Source organism: Pseudopodoces humilis, chromosome 20 (assembly GCF_049639895.1).
Source record: "Pseudopodoces humilis isolate 2021_Gansu_Grassland_sample_001 chromosome 20, ASM4963989v1, whole genome shotgun sequence".
Taxonomy (NCBI): domain Eukaryota; kingdom Metazoa; phylum Chordata; class Aves; order Passeriformes; family Paridae; genus Pseudopodoces; species Pseudopodoces humilis.
Genome location: NC_142219.1, coordinates 194,837 through 205,979, shown reverse-complemented (window position 1 = coordinate 205,979; position 11,143 = coordinate 194,837). Strand labels below are relative to the sequence as shown.

Below are 11,143 nucleotides of genomic sequence, written 5' to 3'. Positions count from 1 at the left end.
ACAAAGAACATTTTTTTCCAAAAATTTCTGTAATCCACCAAGAGTGAAAATTAACATCTCTAGACCATCATTAACAGAAGCATTTTGAAACACTAAAAAAATTCCGTTTGTTTCAGTCTTTGCTTTAAAGTCCCCCAAAACAGGAATTGTTCCCAAAGGTGCAATCACAAGCATTTCATCAGAACACAGTTAGCAGCCACAAAGACTCACAGCTAACAGAGTAGATCCCAACCTCAAGAATGCCCACAGCTGTGAACTTCCATTAGAGCTTACTTGGGTAAAGGGAAAAAACACACAAATTCCTCCAGGAATATTTGTCCAAAAATTCTGGATCATGTTCCATGTAAATTGAATTCTAAACAAGTAGTCAATGGCAGGAAGGGAACATTAACTGGGTAGGTGGCTACAAGGCAAGAGTGTGTGACATAAACTCTGTTTTCTGAAGCCTGGTCTGGAACTGAACCGAGACACTTGTTTGATTTCAGAAAAGCTGTTCCGTGTCCCTGAGAAGCAGAGACAGAGACTGGGATGGTGTTCAGTGCTTGGCTTTTTCCCCAGGAGCTTTGCCAGGATCAAAGTGCCTGTGAGCAGTGGTGGGCAGGAATAAACATTGCAGAGAAACTCGAATTACAGAAGCCAAAGAAGATGGAAGAGCTGGGCTGGAGGCTGGAGCTGCGTGGGGCTCCCTGTGGGAGGACTGGTGCAGGGGACACCATCCCCTCCAGCTCACCTTGGAGAACAACAGAGCTGCAAACAAATCATCTGTCCTTCACTGAAGAGCTGGGTCAGTTAAAATAAACTTCATAATGAGAGAAATTCAGATTAAATGTGTCATCCCATTTCCCTTGAAATATAAAGATTAAAAAGGAGAAATAATAAAACAAATTATAAATATAAGCTAGTCTGCAAGTGAAGGGAACAACTGGAAATTCAATGTCTTCCTATCAAAAGGCATACTAAAGCATACTGGAATGTAAATAGATGCTTGGGGAGTATGAAGGCTGTGTGGTTAGAAGGGAGCAAAGTTCTTTAACTTGTATCAAAAAAAATGCTAATACTCAAAATGACATTGAGAAATTAGAGCAGTGGAACGAGAGCACATCACAGGCAATTTTAAATGTAAATTCCCTGCAAATGCAAAAAAACCTTGCAGATACTCCAAAGGCAATCAGAGAGCAAACTCTAAATTACAAAAGCCATAGAGGAGAACCTCAAATGCCCAGCACACGTATAAATCCTCATATACAAAATATATGCCAATGTAATGCATGCCATTCTGGTATTTCTTAATTCCTGATCTGTAAACAGAGATGTAGTGTGTGGCAAAATGGGTGCAAGTTTGACGTCCTACAGCCAGGAGATCTGAAATGCAGCTGTACACAAGAGTTATTGCAGGGTCTGAGTGCAAGGCAGCTCCTTCCAGAGGAAATGCAGGAGCACAGGATGCAGCCACCTGAGGGAATGCAGGATGGAGCTGGGGGTGGCAGGGGTCTGTGAATATTTCTCTCCTGTGCAGGATGGAGCTGGGGGTGGCAGGGGTCTGTGAATATTTCTCTCCTGTGCAGGATGGAGCTGGGGGTGGCAGGGGTCTGTGAATATTTCTCCCCTTCCTGCAGGGATGGAACCCTGACCCTGAGAGCTGTGGCCCTGCAGCCTGCCCCGTTCTCTCTTGTTCCACTTGGCAGTGCTGAGAAGCAAGGTTTAGAACACATTGTTCCCACCCAGGACCACACAGTAACTGCACAAATGACATTTATCACTATTAGCTACACTGGCTAGCTCTTTTGGTACCATGAGATAGAAAAGGCAGAGATTACCTAAAGGAGCTGTGAGCGAGTGTGAGACAACAGAGAAGGCTGAAGGATCCAAGTTATTTACTACCCCAACTTTCCACAAAGACCCAGGTGGTTTTTGTGCTCATTTCAACAGAAAACAACCTGAAGGCCAGAACAGGAACAGCTCACACACTCAGATACACAGACAACCTGAAGGAATCTGTCCTGGCGTTGTTACAAAGCTGGTCAGAGCAGCATTAGGACCAGCAATAATTATTTGTGATGACTCGGTGTCTTATGACAGCAGGACTCCAAAAATGCCTCAAGTGCTAAGTGCCCACTCTATTAAACTGGTACTTGATATTTATAACAATCAGATTCTCGTTCTCTTCTTGGTTTATCCTCTGTAATACTCAGGAGAGTGCTTGGCAATGGCCATTGTTCAGTCTCAACCTGCTGAAAATTCAGTAATTCTGTGGTGTACTGCTTCCTTCAAAATACAGTCCAAGGGAATAATTCCTGCTACAAGAAACCAGGTATGTCTTTGTCAGCTTTACAGCAATTTAGGGACAGCAACATGCACCAGGAATTTGTGTAATTACATGAGATTCTATCAACAGAGCCATTTCTCTCCTTCTTTATCTATATTCTAATAATTGGACAGTTATCAGTTAATAAATTCTAACTGCAGCTCAAGTCTGGCACTTTCTAAACCTTTACAAAAACCTATCAGTACAGCAAGGTAACGACACCTTGCATTTTAAATCATCTCTGAGGAGATATCCTGTGGTCCTGGCAAGGATGGCCCCTGCAGATTTTACAGTTCAGCACTTACAGAAATCACAGCAGTGTGGGCAGTGTCTGTGTCTTAATTCCCACCCATGGACTCAGCAGCTTCACTCATCGCTGATGAAGCAGCACAGGGAGTTCTGAACAGGTCCTTGGAGCTGAAAACCACAAGAAAGTAAATTTCACCAAGAATATTTTATTATTTTCTTTCCCCTGCTTGTCTGTTGTATTTTTACTTTTGTCTGTAAACCCTCAGGCACAGCACCTTGGCAGTTTCTAAATATCTGTGCAATATAACGTGCACTTGGTGTTTATTACTGTAAATGTAACATCAATTAGGGGCATCACAAGGGAGGATAATTACCTAGATTTATTGGAAAAAATATGCTCTGTATGAATACCTGAGCATATTAATGACCCTGTGTTTTTCCACTCTGTGGGAAGAGATGAGGGGCTGCCCTGAGGTTTTTTTAATGGCATTCAGTATTTTATTGCAACTCAGCATTCTTCCTCCAGAAAAAAAATGGAAAAAATGGTTTAGCAGCACAGCTCCCTTTGCAAGCTGACATCAAGACACTCTTAATAAAGATAGTAGTTTGTTCCCTTAACTTCTGCCTGTGGCATTTACTCAATAAAACACTATATAATTAAGTCAAAAGATCAATATATGACCCTATGAATTTACAGGCACCAACACATCCCCAATATCTGTATATATGGTCCTAGACATAATTTAACATATGTACTTACAGTGCAACTTGGAAGAAATGTATAAATAATTTAGAATTCTATGCAAATGTCCCAGTGCAGAGATTCACCAAGCAGCAATTGCTGTGTCCCCATCCCCATCCACGGGCCTTGAGCTGTGGGAGGGGTGAGCAAATGTTTGGATGGTGCTTTGTGTGCCCTGTGTTGTCTCCTAACCTGTGTCACCTGCAGCCACATCTCCACTGAAATCCAGTAAACTACCTCCCTGGATATCCCATGCCTGCAAGTGAATTTTAGACAACTACAACTTTCATTTTCAATACATTTCTAGGTATTGAAAATCAGATTTGAATATACCTTCAGCACTCAGAAACTGGACAGCCACTGCAATGAGCTCCAAATTTATTTGTGAAATTCCTTGTGACTCCTAAGTAGATCACATGCTGGTTTGGGTCTGGAGGCCAGTGCTGCATAAACCACCAACTTTCTGTTCATCCTCTGTACTTGCACATTGGAGCTAAGGAAATACAGAGGAAATTGCAGCCAGAAGTGTAGATGATTTATAGTGCCTTGGGCCAAGAGATACAATTTATGCACTATGTCCTACATAGCCCAGCCCAGAGGCTCTGCATAACACTTTGATGAGGATTTAATTTACTTCCTGTAGTGATAGTATAGTCTGTCATATCAGAATTTAAGTACATTAAACAGCAACACCATAAAACCTCTCATTTTCATTCATAAGTCAGAAGTAATTCCAGAAGGAAAAAAAAAAGAAGGAAAAAAAAAGAAAAAAAAAAGATATTTCACATCAGAAACGGATTCTCATCTTCTGAGACAATTTTTTTTTCTGCTGAAAGTCTTAAGAGTGATATCCCACATACATACCCCTCTGATCCTGTAGCTGGGGGCACTGGAAGGTGGCAAGGAAGCAATAGAATCCTGTCTCAGGCCCCTGGGTAACACAATCAATTACCACTTTGGGCAGTGAGAGGCCACCACACCTGCAATGATCAGGAAATGCTCTCAGCTGAGAGCTGCTGGTTGCTGTCTGGGCACTCCGAGTTCCCCTTAGCCCTCAGCCAAACAGGAATTAAATTACCAGCAAACAGCCCCACCTTTGGAAGTGCTGGGATGCTCACCCAGGCAGCTCCAGTCACACCTGGGGGTGCTGGGATGGACTGTGACAGCGAGCTGCTTCCAAAACTGCTTCTCAGAGAGAATTCCCACTGCAGCCTCCTTCTACCATCTCTCCATCCCTGTGGGGAGAGAGGAGTTGGACTCCTGGGACTTTGTCCTGGTGTTTTTCCTCAGCACCAGGGATTTGTTTGCAGTGAGGCTCTCAGACACCCTTAGGACACTGCCAGGGCAGGGTTTGTGAAACTTCCTTCACCTTGAAATGGATTTCTGGTCTCTTCTGAGCTGACTCCTTTGGGATGCTCCTTCACGGGGAGTTCCATTTATCTCAGTTCCCAGGGTCAGGAAGAAAACTCTAAAGCTCGTTGGGATCTTGTTTCTCGTGTTTATTAGGATGCTATCAAAGACCTGGCAGCCCTTCCCAGATTCAACCCCTGACACAGGCCAAGTGCCCCACTGGTGTCATTGAGTAGATTCATCAAATGCAGCTTTGTGACTTCCAGTCCTGCACAGGACACTCTTAGAAATCCAGTCTTCATTTCCCTGCATTGAAATGATAATAGGTTCTGATTTTCTACAGACACCTCGAGAGGAACATGTGAAATATCTTAAATAAGAGATGAACATGCACATAGGTTAAAGGGAAGTATTCCATGGGAGCTCCTTCCCCTCTGCCCACAGCCACTGACACTAATCCATACATTTCAGACACGTAGGCTCATGCCATAGAGATAGACTTCCCAAAAGATGAATTTTTACTCACTTGCATGTGTGCATTCAGTTCACTTAAAATTAAATTTGCATATATGCTGTTTTTCTTACTAATGGCAAAGAGAAAATACTTGGCTAGACTCACCCTGCAGACTGGGTAGATTGCTTTTATCTCATTTTTCTGAGAAGAGTCTAGCTTTTTAAACAGGAGTTCAGTATTCCTGATATCAATGCTCATAGGGGCTGAAAAATCTCACAGCTCAAGAGCTTCCTAAAGTAGCTAAAGCACCACCTCAGGAAGCAAGAATGAACAGAATAGTGTCTGCCTTCTATTTCTCTTAAGCTTTTTTGTACACATTTGTCATTTCCTTATTCTTAGATAGCAACCAACTGAATGTTTATGTTTGTCAAACACTCTCTTCTCCAGTTTCTACAAATGTAGGAATCCTCTGTGAAATTCAAACACTAATTAATAAATTCAGCAGAGGATGAAAGTCCAGTTATCACGTTCCAGTAATACAAGTTTTTGAAATGCAGCTGCTAATCAAATACCAGGAAATTAGTTGTAAAATTACTTTCAGGTCATTTGATTCTGTAACTGAGGCAATTTAAATAGCACTTTAAAATTTCTTGTTACACTAGAAAAGTATCTTTGCTATTGGAATTTTTTTTAAAAGAAATAAACAGTACAATTCTCTTAGAGGGAAGAGCTAAAAGGATGATTTCAGGAATTAGCCACACATAGTTGGCTTTCGAGGTAAATTATGGGTCTAGGGGAAAGCTGAAAACATCAAATTAACACTTGAGAATTTTTTAACTCAGAACAACATTTATAGTGATCTCAGAACCCTTCTAATTCCACTGAACCGTCCTTCAATTAATATTAAAGGCTGTGGTACGTAATGACCATGAGGGAAATCCAGTTCTTAACAGCTCACAAAACTATTCAAATATCAGAGCAGTAGAGCATTTTCTGGACTTGCACAGGAGAAAGAACTGAGGGGATGGAAATTCTACAGGTATTTTATATTTTTTCTGGAGTTCCAGCTACATTAATTTTAACATTTTGTAATTTATATTTCTATTCTTTATGTAAGTGATTGGTGTCTCCTTTCCTGAATGAGGCATTTCTCTCTAATCATAACGCAGTTCCTAAAACCCATTAAAATCACAGACACAGTGTTAAAATGTCAAGTGTGTAATTGATGTGTGAAATAAATGGACTCTCAGGGCTGTGCAAAGGGTGAGCAGCCGCTCTGAAGGATGCTCCAAGCGAAGGCAGCTCTGCCTGCTGAAATACAACAGGCAGGACCATTTGAAGGCAGCTTTTACCACTGCCCTTCCTTCTCTTTCCTGACAAAGGCTGTAAAACACAAATAAAAATTCAACAAATAAAGTATTTCATTTGGGAAAAAATTCTACAGCAAGTCTACCATTTCTCTGAAATGAAGTGAGAAAGACTCAGAGCAGCCTGAGGTTTTTTGTCATGACAACAGCAGACTGTCACAGAACTGAAGCTGAATTCTGATTTCTTTCTGTAAAAGACCACAACAACCAACACTCCCTGAAGCCCTGAGCAAAGGTGGGGAAGGAGGAATGCTCCAATGACCTGGGGGTAACTCCAGAGGAGCCCAGCTTCTGGCACTTTCAGAAACAGAGAAATAATTACAGATCTTATTCAAATGAAACTGCTGTCCATAAAACAAGCATAGGCCCAATCTCTCCTTACTCCTTTTAGTTTGTTCCAGTGGGACGCTTTTATTCACACTGAAAAACTGTTAAATCTTGTGTTTACACAAAAAAAAAATAACATTTCTATATTTGAGAGATTAAGACATCTATGTGGATATTTATGCAAATAAGATTTATCGACACATATTCATTTGTAAAGATATGCCATTTTGTACCGTGATAAAATATTTTAAATCAGTCTATAATTCAAGGGCACAGATGAACACCTTTGAAACATCTAGAGAGGACAGAGAGCTACAGGGATGGATGTACAGAGGGTGAAAATTAATAGAGCCTAACCTTCTAATCAGTCTGAAGATTTTAATTTCCACTACTACCAGCAGAATTTAATTGTCTATTTAATTGCATAAATGTTGCCAAGTATCATATTTTATATTTCTGCAGTCATTATGAATATTCATCTAAAAATGATGATTGCAAATAGGTTGTCAATAGAGCAGTCTGAAATGCTTAATAACCAGCACCATGATAGTTATCGACCCTTGTATAGTATTTCCCATCCAAGGTATATAATGGCTTCTTCTCTTCAAATTAACAAAACTTAATTAGGATACATTCCAATTACCTTGGGAGAGTGCAGCCTGAGAGAACAAAATGAAAGGCTGGTGTACAACAATGAAGTCTGGTCTTGCAGACAAGCATTGAAGTACAGCAGAGGGAACCTGGAACAAAAAGAGAAAACTGACACAGGTGCCAAGCACAGAGCTCAGGTGAGTCCGAGTGCTCTGGAAAATACTGAGTGATCTGGCACATTTCCCCCTTCAGTAAAGTCTTCAAGGAGATTGGAATCCAAATTAAATCAGTATTTTGGCCATTTAATGTGGGAGAAATTGTCATCTCTCACACTGTCATTCAGGATTCCCTATTGTTTCACTGTGAAAAGGCCACTGTTACAGCAATATTTAATTCTTGTAACAATTCACGAGAAAAAACAATTTATTTTTTTTCTCTTGTATTTTTTGCACAGTGGTGACAATAAATGAAAGATCAATGCCTGATGAAAGTCTGGCATTTACTGAGGATGCTGAGGACCAGGTATCACACATACAGACATTCAAAACTACACTGAGAGCACAGCAGGCTTGCACGTGCATCTCTCACACCTCATATCCACATCCTTGGTTTAATAATTCTGTCTGTTCTGATAGCAATTTACCCTAAAATTCATATTAAATGTGCTAGTCCTAGTTCAAATGTCAGGTTCCAGGCCACTGAAGTTACCATTCCTCCAGTGAGGTAGAGATTGACCTTGTCAACCCTGGCACGTAAATGCAAAGCAGAACAGGGTGTGTTATGTTAGGAGGAGAACTGCAGTCCTGTGCTCATTGCCTCTGTCCTCCCACAGACAATCTGCTCCCAATCCAACCCACGAGCCTGAATTAACAATGGGATTGAGCTCTGTCCTGAGAGTGCCCCGAGGTGCACAAGTCCCTCGGTGCCTTCCAGCCCACAGGATTGCCTTCAAACTCGTCACCTTCCTCTGCAGATTATTCCAGGGGAGTGCATTCCCAGCGATGTCATTCACTCTCTCCCTCCACAGAGTCTTTAGACTCTGATGGAGCTCTATTAGAAAAGTAACTTTTCACTGATCCCAGCCAGACATTGATTTTTTTTTTCATCCCATTATAATGAAACTGGAAATGAACATGTTTTTTTCTTTAACAGAGGAAAAGTTTTTTAATTAACCTGGGCTCCCTGTGCAGCAGCTGAATGGAAAGCACTGCAGGTGCACCTGGCCAGCAGAGCCTCTGTGCACAGTATGATCTTTCCCCTAATGCATATATGTGTATATTTGCATTTTCATATTTATTTAATTTATGATTCTGTTTCACATTTGGCCAAAATTTGCTCTACTTTTTTAGCAATTAAACACTTCCATGTAATGCATTCCTTCCATGGGCAGACCACAGTTAAAGGTAAAGTTCCTGTCTGATATAAATCACCAGAAGTCTGCTGGCTTGAGGGGAGCAGAATTGATTTACACCTGCTCAGGACCTGCCAGCAAACCTCTGAAACACAAAATATGTCCTTTTTCTTTTCCTCTTTTCTTTAAGCCACTCCGTTTTTATTACCCTTTGAAGGGAACTCTGAAGTGTTTACTTGTCAAGAGGATAAAATATTTGCTGTTGAAGTTCATTCCCTTAAGCTTTACAGTGATTGCCAGTGCTGCAGGGGTCATTCTTCTCCCCAGGCCAAAGCCCAGGTCCAGTACAGACAGCAGTGAGCACAGAACAGAACCAGCCCAGGAGCACAGGGACAGAACCAGCACAGGAGCACAGAACAGAACCAGCACAGGAGCACAGAACAGAACCAGCCCAGGAGCACAGAACAGAACCAGCCCAGGAGCACAGAACAGAACCAGCACAGGAGCACAGAACAGAACCAGCACAGGAGCACAGAACAGAACCAGCACAGGAGCACAGAACAGAACCAGCACAGGAGCACAGAACAGAACCAGCACAGGAGCACAGGGACAGAACCAGCACAGGAGCACAGAACAGAACCAGCCCAGGAGCACAGAACAGAACCAGCACAGGAGCACAGAACAGAACCAGCCCAGGAGCACAGAACAGAACCAGCACAGGAGCACAGGGACAGAACCAGCACAGGAGCACAGAACAGAACCAGCCCAGGAGCACAGAACAGAACCAGCCCAGGAGCACAGAACAGAACCAGCACAGGAGCACAGAACAGAACCAGCCCAGGAGCACAGAACAGAACCAGCACAGGAGCACAGAACAGAACCAGCCCAGGAGCACAGGGACAGAACCAGCACAGGAGCTGTACAAACACCAGTGAGCTCCTGAGCACAGGGACAGGAGCTGCTGGGATGTTCCCAAGGAGAACATTTTTGTAGAGCTCTACCAGAACTTGTTTCTACCAGTATTTGAAGGTCTAAGAGCTTATGGCTATATTAAGAAATTAGGAAATTGATGGAATTTTTAAAATTCCGGTTTCCTCGTGAAACAGAAAAGTGGAAATAATTTTAAAAAGTTCAGAGTCAAACTACTCTGACAGGTTTCTTCAAAAACGTGTTCTCCACATGTGTGACAGGCTAAAAGTGCTCTGGATGTGTTGGGATGATTGGAGCCTCCTGCAGTGTAGGTGCCCACAACCCAGAGTTCAACCAGCCTCCAGAGCTCCACAACAAACTCCTTTGCTCTTTATAGAGAGAAAAAGATCTGAACTGAAGCACACACCCTGTTAGCATTTATTCTGCTTCCCCAGAGAGTTCCATTTATCATTAACTCCCTGCATGCTGAGCTGACTTGTTTGATAGCCTGAAAATTTGGTTGAGTGTCTGCAAAGCTGCACTCTTAACATGCTGCTTATCTGATATTTTTAGAGATCCTCTCAACACTTCACACTTGTCAAGCTTCTTGATCTTTTTATAGTTTGATTTCCATAAATGTGTTTCTTTCCTCTAAATAAACATCCATGCAATTCAAGGTTTAGCTGATTTCCAGCCTGTTGCAAGTACAGCAAGAAAAGGCTAAAGAAGAGAAATTATAGGGATAACTATATATCTCGTTGACAGAAAGTCTGTGCCTATCTGAGAAAATATTTTTTTGGCCATTTCTGTACTACCTCAGTCAGGGAACAGTCTATAATCATAATGCTTAGAGACTACCAAACAAGTTTAAAGACCAAATAATACATTACTTCTAAAAACACAAAAGGAATAAATATTGCAGTGCTGTTGATTTAGAGCTGTCAACAGTTTAAATCATCTCAAAATCCAGCACTTTCTGTATAACTCCACATTGTGGTCTCTGCTTTCCGCTGAACTCCGTAAGGTTTCCAATGTAAGATACAAATCACCATCAAGCTTCACAAATGGCAGGGAAAGTGCAGTAACTGCTGTCTCAGGCCATGGGAGCAGAATATCTGCCAGGCTGGGCCACTGGAAGCTCCCTGAGGCTGCCCTTGTGTGGCAGGTTCAGCAGGTGGGTCACAGCCCCGGCACTCTGGTTTTGGAATGCCGATTCCCACATTAAACAAGGCCTTAGTGCACCTTACCCCTTCGAATTCTCTGCCAATCCAACGTTCAAACTGCAGCTCCAGTGGTTTCCTGCTGACTCCTCTGCTCTGTCGAAATTCACAGTAGTTTTGTGAAAGGACAGACACCAGAAATTTCCATCCTGCAGAAATCCTCATTTTCAAAAGTGCAGCGAGGAGGGGGAAGGGGTGAAATTGCTTTTTGTTCAGAATCAGAACAAAATTTCAGCAGTAAGAAATCTTCCAAAGGTGGAAATTAAAAGAAAAACATT

General features: G+C 42.0%; 1 long non-coding RNA gene across 1 annotated transcript; it reads right to left on the bottom strand.

The window, feature by feature from the left end:
• Nucleotides 1–1,541: 1,541 nt before the first annotated feature.
• LOC148182727 (uncharacterized) lies at nt 1,542–4,271 on the bottom strand. Its single transcript, XR_015774271.1, has 3 exons — nt 4,161–4,271; nt 3,630–3,789; nt 1,542–2,722 (listed from the first exon to the last, which is right to left on the bottom strand). It is a non-coding gene; the product is annotated as an uncharacterized LOC148182727 (long non-coding RNA).
• Nucleotides 4,272–11,143: the final 6,872 nt, after the last annotated feature.